The sequence below is a fragment of the Lutra lutra genome, chromosome 8 (assembly GCF_902655055.1).
Source record: "Lutra lutra chromosome 8, mLutLut1.2, whole genome shotgun sequence".
In the NCBI taxonomy this organism is placed as follows: Eukaryota; Metazoa; Chordata; class Mammalia; order Carnivora; family Mustelidae; genus Lutra; species Lutra lutra.
In genome coordinates, this window is record NC_062285.1 from 61,701,318 (window position 1) to 61,714,003 (window position 12,686).

Here is a 12,686-nt window from a genome sequence, read left to right on the forward strand (position 1 = left end):
CTAAACTGCCTCCTATTCAATATGGTGTTAAACAGAAAAGCAAAAAGAAATCAGACTACTAAAGTATTATATCCACTACAATTTAAAGTTTAAAGATGTTGTCTCCAGAAAAAAAAAAACTTGGAAGGGAATATATAGAATTGATGACAGTTGTCCTAGGGTAGTGGAATCTCAGGGGGATAAAATTCTCCACCCCCCCCAATTTTCTGTAATATAGTTTCATTATTCTTATAAGCATAAATACTTTAAGGCCCCCCAAATGGAAGTAATTAGATTTAAAAAAAAATAATTGGATTCTGACACGATCAATCCTTTTCATGTTCTAAAACATTCTTTATGGTCATTGTAATATTGTTTTCAGAATTTAAAAATATGCTAAGTACTAAAAAATGTCTACTCCATTTATGACAATAACAGCGGTGAAGCTTTCAAGTTTTAGAGCTTAAGGAGAGAAATAATTGTAATCTCATACAAACACATCAAGATAGTGCTTTGGGTGTTTCAATTTTATGAATATTGGCTCACTTGATCTTTATGACACTTGAAAGGTACAAGTTCAACTTTCTGAAAGTTATCCAGAAAGCTCACTCCCTAGAGTTTCCGTGAAGCCGCAGCTCCACCATATCTACTGGCTGGTCCACATGCCCCAGGAAAGGGCCCCTGGGGCATTTGCCAAACATATCATCCAGCCCCACTTGCACAGCTGGAAACACAGCTGCAGGCTGCAGCTGGCCGGAACCCTGGAGTAATCATCACTGAAAAATGCTGAAGAGGAAGCTCCCCTGAAGGTCCTTCCTTCACCACCACCCCCTCTTTCTGTTCGTCGAGGCTGACTCTTCCACTTAATAGGAAGAACAATTCTACTTAGTGTCGCTAATCAAGTAACAGCTGGTGAAAGAGGGGAGCCTCACTTCTTCCCCGCACTTCAGGCTCTCCCAAACACACCAAAAATATGGCAACTGCAGAAATCATGGGGACTAATACTGCCCCCACCGGGCAAAAAACTCAGCCAAAACTGCAGCTTTCATTCAGATTTAAACCTCTAACAGGGAAAACAGAGATTCGAAATGTCACTTCTCTTTCTTAAAAGCGTGGGATTCTTCTGATTATAAAATGAATACATCCTTAGTGTGGAAAAATGAAAATGAATTTAAAGAAGAAAATTAAATCACCCTAAGTCTTTTCAACCAAAATTCCCACTCAGTAATTATTCATTTCTGAAAATAAATTCCTGGCCTTTCAAAAATACGTGACAGATACATTGATACACACTTTTTGATTTTACCATTTAAGAATCCTACTGCATATACTATTCAGTTTTCTCTTATATGTGATGTTACTGTATCTTCCCATTTTCCTATGCTGCAAAAAATGCTTTTAATGCCTTCTGCCTCAGATCATAATGTTAGGAAGCATTCCCTGAAGTTTTGTTGAACTATTAGCACCATTGATTCCTCTTCCTGTATTTCCTAACTCCGCTGAATCCTCATGGGCATTCAGCGTTCTCTGGCTTCAGTGAGAATTAAGCACAGGAAGAGGAAAAGCAGGCCATCTGTGCGGGGAAGGTAAAACCAGTGTAAATTAAATGGGGTGTGAAAAAAAGCCACTTATGCTCTTTAAACATGTGCTACTTGAGGGAAATGCTCACCTGTGTACAGAACTAATCACTGAACACACAGGCTTCAGGTGACCGACCGGTGCTAAGTGTTCTTTGTCCAAAAAGCAAAAAAAGCAATGCTCTTTTTTTATTTTTCATTTTTTAAGATTTTATTTATTTATTTGACAGAGAGAGAGACAGCTAGAGAGAGTGCACAAGCAGGAGGACTGGGAGAGGGAGAAGCAGGCTTCCTGTCGAGCAGGGAGCCCTGATGTGGGGCTCCTGGGATCATGACCCGAGCCAAAGGCAGATGCTTAAAGACTGAACCATTCAGGTGCTCTGCAATGCTCTTTATTTTATTATTTTTTTTTAATAACATTTCAAAGCTCCAAAATGATCCAAGAGATTTTAATCAAACCTTAAACATTTCAAGGACGGTAGACCAAAAACAAAAGAAGCCTCCTTCTCTGGCTCTGGGACCATTTTCCTCCCAACTCTGCTTACCAGCTAGAGTTCTTTTGCACTTTGTATACTCACCCAGGGCTGTTTGCTCACACACCACCATCTCTTCTCACTGATGGGTGTCTGTTCGCTCCTCCCTTTTCTTTCTGTTTCTCCCACACACCCCCGCTCCTTGTCTTCACCGATACACCAGTAATATGGAACAGCGTGGTGCTCAAGGGTGTCCGATGAGATCTGAATTTGAATTCCGTCTGTGGCAACTTAAAGCAAGTCACATATTCTCTCTGTCCCTCAGCTTCCAATCTGACAAGTGGGAATAGCAGTATCCAGCTCATGGGACTGTGGTGAGAAGTCCATGTGTCACGCTCTCTAAAGCACTTTCAGAATGGTGTCCAGCACACCATGACCACCTCATCACTGCTTCTAACATTTCTACTACTGGTGAAGAGCTTCCTAGATGTTTCCTTCACTTTCAGTCTCTCATTCCCCGCCCCACGTGCATAATTACAGAGACCTCTGTGCTAGGGGAGTGCTTCCCATGTACTAACCCTGTTTAAGCTCTCTACATATTTTTACTCCTTACAACAATCTGTATGCTAGAAATTACATTCCATTTTACAGATGGGAAAACTGAGGCTTAGAAAAGTTCCAGTCTGTCCTTTACAGTCTCTTAAAAATGGCAAAATCCTTTTTAGTTATATAATTTCTTTGCTCAAATGTCCACAAGATATTCTATTAACTGTCCCCACGTTGCTTCAGCTTTCCAATTGTGGGTATTGGGTTGTACCTGTTAATGCATTCTCGTTGTAGGCAAATATGGCCTTCCCAAGTCAATTCCTGAAAACAGCTCCAGTCCCGAGGTTGCTTTTGATTCTACTCATGCCCCTTTCTTTCCTCAACACCATTTTCATCAAAAGACAGAGGTTTAAATTTGCATTTTTTCCTAGAATTATAGTGAAGTCCTCTATCCCGGTACTTTTTGGAGTACATAAACCATATTCTGGACGTCCCTGAATTTAACTGCACATGCCTTTAAAGAAAACCAAAGCATGTAGTCAAGGATAAAATGATTGGTGTAAGCTGGTGGAATTTTGGGACAAAGCTCATTATTTTAAGATTTTCCAGCCACTTGGTTTGCCTGGGTGGCTCACTTGGCTAAGCAGCTGTCTTCAGCTCAGGTCATGATGATTCCAGAGGCCTGGAACCGAGTCCTGCATCAGGCTCCCTGCTTGGCGAAGTCTTTAGTGAAGTATTTAGGAAGTTGTAATGGGCTAAAGGGAGAGGAAGAGAGCAAGATCAGGAGTCAGATGTGAGAATTTGGAGGTAAAGCCTCATGGCCCAGAGCAACATCTTCATCAAACAATGTTTAGAGCGTGTAGTCTGACACTGGACTAGCCAAAGTGAGCACAGATTGTAGATTTGGAATTTTTTTTTAAAATATTTTATTTATTTATTTGACAGAGATCTCAAGTAGGCAGAGAGGCAGGCAGAGAGAGAGGAGTAAGCAGGCCCCCTGCTGAGCAGAGAGCCCGATGTGGGGCTTGATCCCAGGACCCTGGGATCATGACCTGAGCCGAAGGCAGAGGCTTTAACCTACTGAGCCATCCAGGCACCCCTGGAATTTTTTTTTTTTTAAGATTTTATTTATTTATTTGACAGACAGAGATCACAAGTAGGCAGAGAAGCAGGCAGAGAGAGAGGAGGAAGCAGACTCCCTGCTGAGCAGAGAGCCCGATGTGGGGCTTGATCCCAGGACCCTGGGATCATGACCTGAGGTGAAGGCAGAGGCTTTAACCCACTGAGCCACCCAGGTGCCCCTAGATTTAGAAATTTTAACTGCAGCACCTCTTGTCTACCCTCGTGTAGGGAATGATCAGAGGTACTGGAAATACTCACAATGAGGAAGAGACGACAAGACAGGTTGGGGTAGGATTGGCCTGGGCCAGGTGGTGGCTACAGAGAGAATACGTGGGAGGTTGACCTTGACTATCTAGGGTCTATTATGTGGCAGAGGGAAGGGGATGGTGGGTGGCGAAGGGCAGAGCTGGGAGAAACAGAATAACCTGAAAACAAAACAAATAACCCCAAGTGGCTGGACTTACCACTTATCGGTGATGTTATAAAGGAAATGCCGGAGTCCCGGCTCAGAATGGTGTAGGACTATGATGTTTCCAAGATCTGTCTGGTCACTCGTTTAGCTGGCACCTGGGTGGCCACTGGCTTACTTTGGGCAGGTCTGCCTGATTCAGGGGACCTGTCGAAGCCCCCACTCAAACTTCTTTCTCCTTTCTCTTTTTAATGGCTCCTTTCTTTTCTCCAACTAGAAGTGTGAATGTTTTTAGATACCCGATGATACCTTTCCGAACCCAAAGTAGGACCCCTTGCACTGACACATGATCTGGTGAGGGAGTGGAAGAGCTGACCTGGGTGAGATCCAGCCAACCCCACACTTCAGGGGCGGGGAGGGGGAGCAGCAGGCAGAGCCCGAGCCCGTGACCCCACTGCTCCAACTGCTCTGGGCTCTAACCATGGCCACGACGTGATAGAAAGGAGGGGAGCAGGGGAGGGTGGACTGATAAAGCAGCTATTGCCCCTTCCTCCTGCAAAAAATGAAAAGGCCCTCTGGGAGGTTGCATGCCTGAAGTTCTTGGCAAATATTTTAATTAGAGTTCAGACTTTGGCAAGGGCTCATTGCCAAAAGTCACTGAAACCGGGCATCAGACCCAGGAGAGGCCCTGGGGGGTGCAGGAGAGAGTGGGAGTGGCTGAAGGAAGGAAAGGAGGCTGATAAGGAAGGTGAGGAGGGCACCGGGCTTGCCCTTTGCCCCAGGGTTGGCGGCGCCAGAGGCTGCTTATTCCTCCTGTCTTATCTCGCCCTTGCATTCTGTTCCAGAAGTCAGCTCCCTTTCCCAGGGAAATGCGGCAGAGGAGTAAGTGGGTGGCTAGTCTCCCCAGAGAATGGCCTGGAGCAGCTTGGACTCTTTGTAGCTGGGGTGTGTATGCATGTGTGTGCCTTCCAGTGTGCTGGGGTGTGTCTGAGGGCTATGTGTTCTGCAACATCGACTGATCTGGAGAAGCACATGTCTTTAACAAGCCAAGCAGTGATGATGATGGTGGTGATGATGATGATAGCTAATGTCTACATGGCTCTTTTTTTTTTTTTTTAAGTTTTTATTAGTTATTTGAGAGAGGGAGAGAGGGAGAGCATGAGCAGGAGGAAGGGGCAGAGGGAGAAGCAGGTTTCCCTGCTGAGCAGGGAGCCTGGTATGAGCTTAATCCCAGGACCCCAGGATCATGACCTGAGCTGAGGGCAGATGCTGAACGACTGAGCTGGCCCTACATGGCTCTTTCTACCGGGGATTATCCTAGAGGCTCTACAGACACTTACTCACTCAATCTTCACAACAATACTATGAATAGGAGCTATATCATCCCCACTTGGCAGACAAGGAATTGAGAAACAATGTGGGTAAGTCACTCGCCCAAAGTCGTGCAGCCAGCCCAAGGCAGAACCTGCATTTGAACTCTGCTGTCTGGTTCTGGAGACCATTTTCTTAACCATCAGGCTCTACTGTCTCTCATACTGACTATAAACAGAGTTAAGTGTTCAAGTAAAGAGTACCAATTCTTAACAAGATCTAATAAGTAGTAAGCACTAAGTATCGGGCCCTATTTAAGCTTGTAGCTCATGTAATCCACTCAACAATCCTATGAGATTGGTACTGCTATCATCCCCATCTTACAAGGGAAGACACTCAAGACCGAGGTAGCTGCAACTTGGTGTGGACAAGACTAGAGTTTGGTCTATTAAGTAGCAAAAGCCATAGTTGTGGGACGCCTGGGTGACTCAGTTGGTTAAGCAGCTGCCTTCGGCTCAGGTCATGATCCCAGCATCCTGGGATCGAGTCCCACATCGGGCTCCTTGCTGATCAGGGAGCCTGCTTCTCCCTCTGCCTCTGCCTGCCATTCTGTCTGCCTGTGCTCGCTCTCTCTCCCTCTCTCTCTCTGACAAATAAATAAATAAAATCTTTAAAAAAAAAAAAAAAAGCCATAGTTGTGAGTAGGACCTTATACCAAAAGAAAGGATGAAGGGCATCAACTTACTATTATAGATTCTTCATTGAAACCAACAAACAATTCAGGAATGCCCCTCTTAACTTGTATTTTTACTCCCATTATAGAATACTCTTTTACTTTGCCTCCATTTAAAAAATGGGTCGCCTTTCTCTCCCCTCCCCATGCCAGCATTTCCACCTTCATCTCCAAAAATCTATTTCAGGGTATACCTAATGTTTTTAATGTCTTTCTGATGCCCACTCAACATGCATTTAGGTAACTCGGGCAAGCCATCAAAGGAATTAATTGGATAACGGTTTCAATTACTTTGCCACTGGCATAGGAGCACAATAGCAAAACAAACACCCTAATAATTAACGGGACTGAAAAGCCCAGTAGATCTTCATGACTACAACTGTATCTCATCCATCTCTTTTTTATCCTAACAAATAGGAAAGTGCCTGGTAAGCAATCCATAAATATTTATTAAACCAATGAATGACAAAACGGAGTTTTGCTATGGGGCACCTGAGTGGCTCAGTCAGTTAAGTACCTGACTCAATTTCAGTGCACCTCATTATATCAGGGTTGTGAAATTGAGGCCCACCATAGTGACAGGTTCTAACACACTGGGCGTGGAGCCTGCTTAAGATTCTGTCTTTCTCCCTCTTCCTCTGCCCCTTCCCCTGCTTGTGGGCCCATGCAACTGCACATGTGCTCGCGTGCTCTCTCTTGCTCTCTCTCCCCCAAATAAATAAATAAATAAATAAATAAATAAATAAATAAAATCTTTTAAAAACTGAGCTATGCGGGGCCCCTGGGTGGCTCAGTGGGCTAAAGCCTCTGTCTTAAGCTCCAGTCATGATCCCGGGGTCCTGGGATCGAGCCCCATATCAGGCTCTCTGCTCAGCAGGGAACCTGCTTCCTACTTTCTCTCTGCCTGCCTCTGCCTACTTGTGATCTCTGTCAAATGGATAAATAAAATCTTAAAAAAAAAAAACAAAACTGAGCTATGCTAGAATGGAGGAATAATTTCTAATTGCTTTGTCCGGTTCTACCCCTCATATTTACAGCACATAGAGAAAGAAACACAGGCATTAAGAGCAGAAAGATCTGAGTTTGAATTCAGCTTAGCTGCTCTCTATGAAGTCTGGACTAAGTTCCATCCCCTCCTGTCTGTTTAGGAATGTATGGTGAATTTCCATCCCTTCCTGTTCTTCCTGGCTTCATTTTATTTTGCTGCCTCCCTTAAGAAGGGAATGGAAAGCAAAGGAAATGAGATTCGAATTCTTGCATCCTAGTTTTTCATGCCCAAGACTCAGATAAGTCAGAACAATGAGAACCCTAGAATCCTTCCTTTTATATTTCTTCCTGTTTATGACATCAAGTACCCTAGGGTGTGTGCATTGTTAAAAAAAAAATTCTCTTAAGAATTTTCTACTGTCGCATTTACATTTGTATTTATTGAGTACACATTGATACCTGATGTGGAAATTACAAGGCCTACTTGACTACAGAAGACATTATGGGACATTGTCCATGTCCCCCTTTAGAAGCCCCTAGAAACCCTCATTTATTTGCTCTCTTACAGAAGTATCTCAGCCACAGAAAGCTGATTCGCCCAAGGTCATACTCGGGTTCCCAGGCAGCGGGCATCCAGTTGTGGACATGCGGGTAGGAATATTCGGCCCCTCACCCTAACCCAAGACAACCCCGAAGGGCCGCCTCAGCCTCAGAGCCCCCTGAGGCGTGGTCTGAGGCTTTGGCTGCGACTGTACCATTATCCAACCAACTTCTCTATTCCCTGTGCTGCTTCCTTCCCTTCCTCAAGTGTAGATCCCAAGGGGATAACCTTCTCGCACATTCAACTCAGTCTTCGACTCTTCCCCAGAGAATCCAAAACTTCAACAGTTACCCAATTGGTTGATTATTAAACATTTTTTGGTAACTCGGACCAAGAGTCTCTGTTACTCCATATAGCAAACACAAGTGATGTCTTTCATTTTAACCCACAGAGTAAGAATGTCAACAAATACACTGTGGGTGGTTAAAACTTAAGCACATTCAAGGGCGGTGCCCCTGGCGGTCCCCAGATCGGTGCGCCCCAGTGTGGGGACGGAACACACCCAGGGACGCCCCTTCTCCCAGCCTCCGACCACCCTCCAACCTCTCTTCCACACACAGACTTCGCCACCCTCTTCTCGGCCGCTCTCCGCCCCCGGGGCCCGCCAGCACCCCATCCCGCGCCGGGCTCCCGGCCGCGCTAGGCCGGGTCCCAGCGGCCGAAGCCGGTCCACCGCCCGCTGCCCGCGCTCCACGGCCTCGCACGCTGCCGGCCTCCCAGCCTCTCTCGGCACCGCGAGGCCCAGGCTCCGGCCGCCGGGCCCCGCATCCCCCCCGCACGGCCCCGGAGAAGCCCGAAGGCGCCCGCGGCTCCCGAAGGTGCAGCCCGGAGCCCCCGCGGCCGCTCCCCGCGCAGGCGCCCGGCTCCTCGCTCCCCGCCGAACCGCGGCCGGGGCCCACGCGCCCCTCGACCCCGGGACGCAAGCGCCCGACTCCCCTCCGCAGGCTCGACCCGCGCGGCGGGCTGGGCGCCGGGCTCTCCCGGAGGCTCACCCGCGGGCGCGCCTGGGGGCCCGGCGGCCTCGGAGGGCCCTCGGGCTGGTGCCAGAGCCTGTGCGGTGGGCGACGGGGCACTTCGGAGACCCCCTGGAGCCCTCTCCCAGCGGTGGACCGAGGGGAAACAAGAACCCTTTTTGTAGCCAAAACAAAACCAAAACCAAACCCCCAAACACTGAAGTACATAAGGTTATTTATGCTCTCCTGATATAGAAATGTATTTTACTTTAAAAAGGGTGCCTTATTTTTTCCCCCAAGATTTATTTGTTTATTGGGAGGGGTGTGGAAGCGCAGAGGGAAATTAGCTTCAAGCAGACTCCCCGCTGAGCGGAGGGGCTGGTGGTGGTCGTGGAGAGGGGGCTCCAGCTCAGGATGCCTGAGGTCATGACCTCAGGGGAAACCAGGAGTCTGATGCTTAACACACAGAGCCAGCCAGGCGCCCCTCCTTTTATTTTTTTAAGAAAGTTATTATGGGTTGGGGTGCCTGGGTATCTCAGTAGGTTAAGCCTCTTACTTTTGATTTTGGCTCAGGTCATGATCTCATGGGTGGTGAGATAGAGCCTCGCTAAACGTGGAGCCTGCTTAGGATTCTCTCTCTCCCTCTGCCCCTCTCCCTCCCTGCTGGCCTTCTCTCTTCTCTCTCTCTTGCTAGCCCTCTCTCAAAAAAAAAAAAAAATAAAATAAAAATAAAAAAGAAAAAAGGATTTATGAAGGCGACTGTATGGCTTAGTCGGTAGAGCATGCAATTCTTGATCTCAAGATTGTGAGTTCAAGCCCCATGCTGGATGTAGAGATTGTTTAAAAATAAAATCTTTAAAAAATAATAAAAATAAGGATTTATGTGCAAAATTAATTTTCTATAAATTAGGAAAAATTATTACCTTCTGACTGTATGGTATATTTCCCGATATATTCAGTACTTCATTTATATATTAGTAAAATTTTATACTTTACTTCCTTAAGTACCTTTCTTTTATTTTTTAATAATCTCTACATCCAACATAGGGGTTTGAACTTATGATCCCAAGATCAAAAATTGCATGCTCTACCAACGGAGCCAGCTGGGGACGCTTATAGGTTCAAAATTACAGGAGGAGAGCCTATACATTTCTTTTTAAGGGAACTCTTAGATTTTTATGTGTTTTTATTGTAAATGTTTTCTGTGTATGTTTACATTGACTTATAGGCATAATCAAAGTCCAAATCTAGGATTTTTGTCTTATTGACTTAGTAATGATCTTAAAATTCACATGGAATAATAAATAGATAAGAATAGCTAAGAAAGGGGCGCCTGGGTGGCTCAGTGGGTTAAAGCCTCTGCCTTCGGCTCGGGTCATGATCCCAGGGTCCTGGGATCGAGCCCCACATCGGGCTCTCTGCTTGGCAGGGAGCCTGCTTCCTCCTCCTCTCTCTCTCTCTGCCTGCCTCTCTGCCTACTTGTGATCTCTATCTGTCAAATAAGTAAAATCTTAAAAAAAAAAAAAAAAAGAATAGCTAAGAAAAATATGAAAAGGCTTGTGCCCGAGTTGATATTAAAGCACACAGCAAAGGTCTACATAAGTAAGTAAGTAAGTATAGATGATACTTACATAAGTAAGTATAGATGATAGAACGAGCAGATCAGCAGACAGAATAGTTAGATCAGGAGTAAAACCTTGTTATGCATACATTTTAAAATGTAATAACATCTGATAAAGGAGGCACCACAGCTGAGGGTAAAGAGAAGGAATTTTCAAGCTGGTGCTGGAATAACTGGTTAGTGATTTGGAACAAATCAATTTAGATTCTTAACTCTCCTAGGTGGATGAAAGAATTAAATGGGAAAAACCCAAGTCATAAGAAGTAAGGCCAAATTCCAGTGAATATTGTATCTGTACAAGAAAAAACTCATAGATGTAAGAAAAAAATCCAACAGTTCATTGACATAAAAATTTTAAATTTGTTTAAGCAAACAAAAAGTTGAAAAAATGTATAACTAGCTACAATTATGACTTTTAAAATATAAAACATTTGCACAAATGGATTAAAAAACACTAAAATATTAGAACAATGAGTAAAGCATACGATATATAATTCATAGAACAAATAAAAAGTCTAACAAGCACATTTTAAAAGTTCAATAAAATCAGTAACAAAGGAAATGCAAGTTAAATCCAGAAATTCTTTTTCACGTATTAAATTAATAAAAATGAGCAAAATTATAATAGTCAAGATTGCTAAAGATGCAATGTCAGCAGCGCTGTCACATACTATTAATGTTTTAGTACACACTCTTTCTAGAAAGTGATCTTAAATTTGAATCAACTATTTTAAAATATTGCTGCATTTAAACACTTAGATTCTGTTTCTAGAAGTTTACTTACAGAAATAATCACTCATGGGGAAAAATACTATACATCTATATAATAAAATGAAAACCTGAAGTTAATGAGAATACAAAACGATATGATGGGATATTTTGTAGTCATTAAAATTTGTTTTTGAAGAATTGTTAATAATACAATAAAATGATCATAATTTAATGTTGCATGAAAACGCAAAACTGGACATGATTCTGAATGTAAAAAAGATGGGCACATATACGAAATGAACTAAATGTCAGTAGTGCTTATCTAATAGTCTATAAACTTATGGATGAGTTTGGCGTTCCTTAGATTTTACTGCATTTTCCAACTTTTCTACAGTAAGACTAAATTCACTTCGCAATTTTGTGTTTGTATATGTGTGTGTATTTAAAGAATGAAGGAGAGGTGAAAAATTGGAAACATATTGTTAACTATTCTTTGGGGAAGCTTGTTCTTAAATAGAAGAAAGAGAAGAGCTGTGTCTAGAGAAAGATGTAAAATTGAGGGAAATTTCTTCCCTTTCTTTTTCCTGCTCCTCCTTTCCTCTCCTGTTTCCTCCCTGCTTCCTTCCTTCCTTCCTTTTTTAATGATTTGCTCTTTTTTAATGAGAGTTTCGAATACTTTATTGTCCGTAGGGGAGGGAATGAAAATGTAGTAGTAAGGAAATAAATGCAGGAGCAAATTTCCAAAAGAGATTAGAGAATCAGATAAAGAATGCTGTCTTTTGGGTGCCTGGGTGGCTCAGTGGGTTAAGCCGCTGCCTTCGGCTCAGGTCATGATCTCAGGGTCCTGGGATCGAGGCCCACATCGGGCTCTCTGCTCAGCAGGGAGCCTGCTTCCCTCTCTCTCTCTCTCTGCCTGCCTCTCTGTCTACTTGTGATCTCTCTCTGTCAAATAAATAAATAAATAAATAAACTTAAAAAAAAAAAAGAATGCTGTCTTTAAAAGGAATTAACTTCAAACACATTTGTTGAAGACATGAATGAATGAATGAATGAATACACGAACACCAAGCGGTATGACACTTTTCCTATAATTCTGTTCCTTTTCAAAACTGAAATCACTAGGCGCCTGGGTGGCTCAGTGGGTTAAGCCGCTGCCTTCGGCTCAGGTCATGATCTCAGGGTCCTGGGATCGAGTCCCGCATCGGGCTCTCTGCTCAGCAGGGAGCCTGCTTCCTCCTCTCTCGGCTTGCCTCTCTGTCTACTTGTGATCTCTGTCAAATAAATAAATAAAATCTTTAAAAAAAAATAAAAAAAAACTGAAATCACTGAATTAACAATAACAATTTGAATAGAGACAAAGAACTATCATATTCATTGTTAAACTGATATTGCTAAATGGCTCATATCTTAACTATAGGATTATGTCTAAATTCTCATTTTTATACGAAGAGCAAGGAGGAACAATAGAACAAATCGTAACTTTTTTTAAGCACAAAATTCAATTTACAAATGTTAATTTCATACAGGGAATGTGCTGTGGAGAACACTGGCCCTCATCCAGACAATTCTGAAAGTAAAAACTATACTTATTGTCAAGGAAGTGGTTGGGGTTCTGAATTTTCCAGATAATTCTTATAAGCTAGAAAACTGTTAAGCTGAACAT